The sequence below is a fragment of the Plecotus auritus genome (genome assembly GCF_963455305.1).
Source record: "Plecotus auritus genome assembly, chromosome: 7".
Classification (NCBI taxonomy): Eukaryota; Metazoa; Chordata; class Mammalia; order Chiroptera; family Vespertilionidae; genus Plecotus; species Plecotus auritus.
In genome coordinates, this window is record NC_137774.1 from 33,752,716 (window position 1) to 33,756,161 (window position 3,446).

Sequence of the window (3,446 nt, forward strand, 5' to 3'; positions counted from 1 at the left end):
TCCTCTCGCAAGCAAAGAAACTAGTATTCAACATCCCCTTGAAATTTGTCAAGAACAGTCACTAAAACCCATCCACATCCCAGTCTCCTACAAAATCCCTGCTGAAAGGTTAGTGTTGGCAGGCCCTTGTTCCCAGCCTTCCCATGAATTTCTCCCGTCTCCTAAGTAAGATGGCAGAATGAGAATTGGGTGGTAAGAAATTACCCTAGAAACTTAATTTTTGTGGTTTCTACGGTTAAATCCATCTTTAACTTTTTTATGATTATAAAATGTTCCAACACACAAAATAAAGAGTAGTGCAATGAACCCTCATACTCCTCACTTAGATTCAACAATTATCAAAACCTTGCCGCAGATTCATCTATTTTTTGTCATTTACTGAAGCACTTTAAAACAAATTCCAGACGTTATGATGTTTTGTCATTTTATCCCATATTTTACATCTCTAAAATATATACACATTTTCTCACTATCACCTTAAAATTTAATAATTATTTCACATGTGATCTAATACTGAATGTTCAGTGCCAAGCACACCAGAAGGTGGCGGGTTCGATTAAGTATATATTTAAATATTTAATTTTCCACGTGGGGTTGGCTAGAATAGCAGCTTTCGCTTTTCACTCCCCCTAAGTTTCAGTTGCAGGCTCCTCCCTGGCCCTGGTCAGGGCTTGTGCAGGAGGCAACCAATCGATGTGTCTCTCTCACATCGATGTTTCTCTCTGTCTTTCCCTCTCTCTTCCACTCTCTCTCTAAAAACAAATGTAAAATATCTTTTTACATTGTGTAGGCGTGTTTGAAGTCTAATTCAAAATCATCGTAGCTAACGATGAGTAAGTATTTACCATGTGCCAAGCACAGAAATATCTGAACTAATCCTAATAAGTCCTAACCAGATGGTTATTATCGTCCCCATTTATAGTGGGGGAGGCCCACAGTCTGGCTGTCCTGATGAAGCGGCATTTGGCAGCCCACGGTTCTGTTGCCATGGCCAAGATGGCTCTTTTGGAAGACCAGCTGCCACTTTCATCACTAAATGTCTTCCCTGCTGAATGACGTCTGCTGTGACCTCTTCTTTTCCTCTCTTCCTCCTTTTTCTACCACTCCAATAACCCTCTCCTCAACTCCTTCCCTGTCCCCTTCCACTGTCACCCCACCAGCCCAGACCCCTTCCCTTCTCAGACTATTCCAACTAACTTGTCTTATATGTTCTAGTCTCCCTCTGCTACCAAATCTTTCCCCACAGTGATCTTTTAAAAATGCAAATCTCCTTTTGTCACTTTTCTACTTAAAAACCTTCAGTGGTTCCCTTGGCATGACATCTGTCTTTGTGATCTGGTGCCAGCTCCCTCACACTCGGTCCCCACTCCATGCAAGACAGTATGCCCAACCCCATAGAGCCCTGGCACCTGGTACTGCCCTTGCCTAGAAGTCCTCAATTCCACGCCCACCTAACCTACCAATGTGCTAGAGTAATTCCTTCCTATACATCCTTTTGACTCCCCTTAGGTACCCCCTCCCCCACGCAGCCCACTCCCCACCCGGAGCACACACTGTCACAGAGCCCTGTGCTTCCCCCATTGGGGGACTAGACTGTTCGTTCTCTGAAGGATAATATTCCTTGCCTTATCTAGTAGTAACTTAAGTGCCAGGAATAATAGTCAGATGACTGAGAAAGCAACATTTGAAGGCAGCAAGCCTTCTCCACTCTAGGTTGAACAACTCTGCTTCTCCAATTTCCTCTCCATTGGCGGGATTTCCAGATTGTCCCCATGGTGGCCTTCCTGAGCATTCCGCAGGACACCACATGAGTATAACCTGGCTTGTCCAAATGGGGCAAGGCCCCATGAATGAAGCCATAATTGGGTAGAAAGGGCACTTTCACTGCCTTGCTGGCTCCTGTTGTGTTGTTCCTGAAATCCCCAAGTTCCCACCTCACATTCTGCTCCTGCCTGGCTCCATTTCCACCATCTGGCCCACGTACAGGTGGTTGTGGACCCACTTTTAGGCCCATTCAACTATCCCTTATATATGTCACCTTATTAGATTCAGCCCATCAGTGTCACTTAGCAATTTCTGTTTGCAAGGAAAAGAAACAAATTCTGGCTGTCTTTTTTTTTTTTTAGTAGAATTTTTCTTTGTTCAGAAAAAAATAGTTTTCCAACCACAGAAAGGTGGGGTATTGGCTGCGGGGAGGTGTCTGCCTATCCAGCCCTGATCCTCAAGCCCATGTGGTTTGAGAAGTAATAACGGGTGTGGGGTAATGGCCCCCCAAATAAAAATGGTGTATGTATGTGTATGGAAAGGAGAGGGGTTCAAAAGCAGTGTGTGGGGGGGGTGGGGGGTGGGAGTGATGGGAAGGGAAAGGCGAGGTCAGTACTGGGAACGCTGGAGGTGGGAGGTCATTGCATAATATTTCTTGTTGATCATACCACCATGGACACCTTTTTTGCCCATCAGCAGGACCAGCATCTTGGCAGTCATGGTAACAATGATGTTGAAGGTGGGGGGTCCACAGATGCTCTTGGTATGAAGAATATACATGGTAAATTCCCCATCCTGCAGCAGTGAGTCCCAGATCACAGATCATTTCTGATCCCCAACTGTCAGCCCATTCAGAAAAAAAAAACTTGACCCTGCCTTTACCAACTAGAACAACAACCTCAGCTGGCGTGATGTTGATGAAGATTTTCCAGGGCAGCTCAGACAGAGGGCGAGTCCTTATAGCTCACATGGCCGCATCCTGTCAGGTCCCATCTGCCATGAGGTTGTTGAGGTAGGCGTTCCACCTGGCCATGGCACTACTGCTAGGGCCACGGGCTGGGCTCAGGCTGCCTCGGGCTGGCAGGCGGGGGTGGTGGAGAGCTTGGAACATGTGCTGCCTCCTGGATCATGTCTCTGCTAGCTGTGCAGCAGCCCTCACACCGCCACTTCCTCTTTTTAAAAATAATTTGTTTGGAGGCTCTGGAAGTGTAATAAACAAAAAAGTGCTGAACAGCCGGGTCACAATTAGGACAAGGAGCAAGATACTTCGGAAATCCAGGTAGCAGGAACCATCAGACACACTTTACAGGACATTGCTGTTGGGAGAAATCAGCTGTAACCCTATTCTATCACTCCCAAGATTGTGGTACCCAGGAAACAGAGGCTGGCTGGCCTGGCTGGGCCACATGCCCCCCCTTGGCAAGGAGGAAGGCACCTTGATTCTTCCAAGGCTGCACCCAGTGGGGAAGGCAGAGCTAGATGTTGTCATCAGATGCTGAGTTGGTTGCTAGTCAGGGGAAAACACTGGTCTCCATTCTGCTGTCCTTTTGTTATAACTTGCACAAAGTCTAGAGATTAAGGAAGCCAGGATGGGGAAGAGTCAGTGTGGCATGCAAAGAGTAACCTTAGGTCAGGCTCCAGCAGAGTCCACCCAAGGCTCTCTTCTGAGCAGCAGAGCACGT

At 46.8% G+C, this 3,446-nt stretch overlaps 1 pseudogene across 1 annotated transcript; it reads right to left on the reverse strand.

The window, feature by feature from the left end:
• Positions 1-2,373: 2,373 nt before the first annotated feature.
• Positions 2,374-2,797, reverse strand: LOC308253042 (profilin-1-like; annotated as a pseudogene). The gene has a single exon. The product of its transcript is annotated as a profilin-1-like (transcript).
• Between the last annotated feature and the right edge of the window lie 649 nt (positions 2,798-3,446).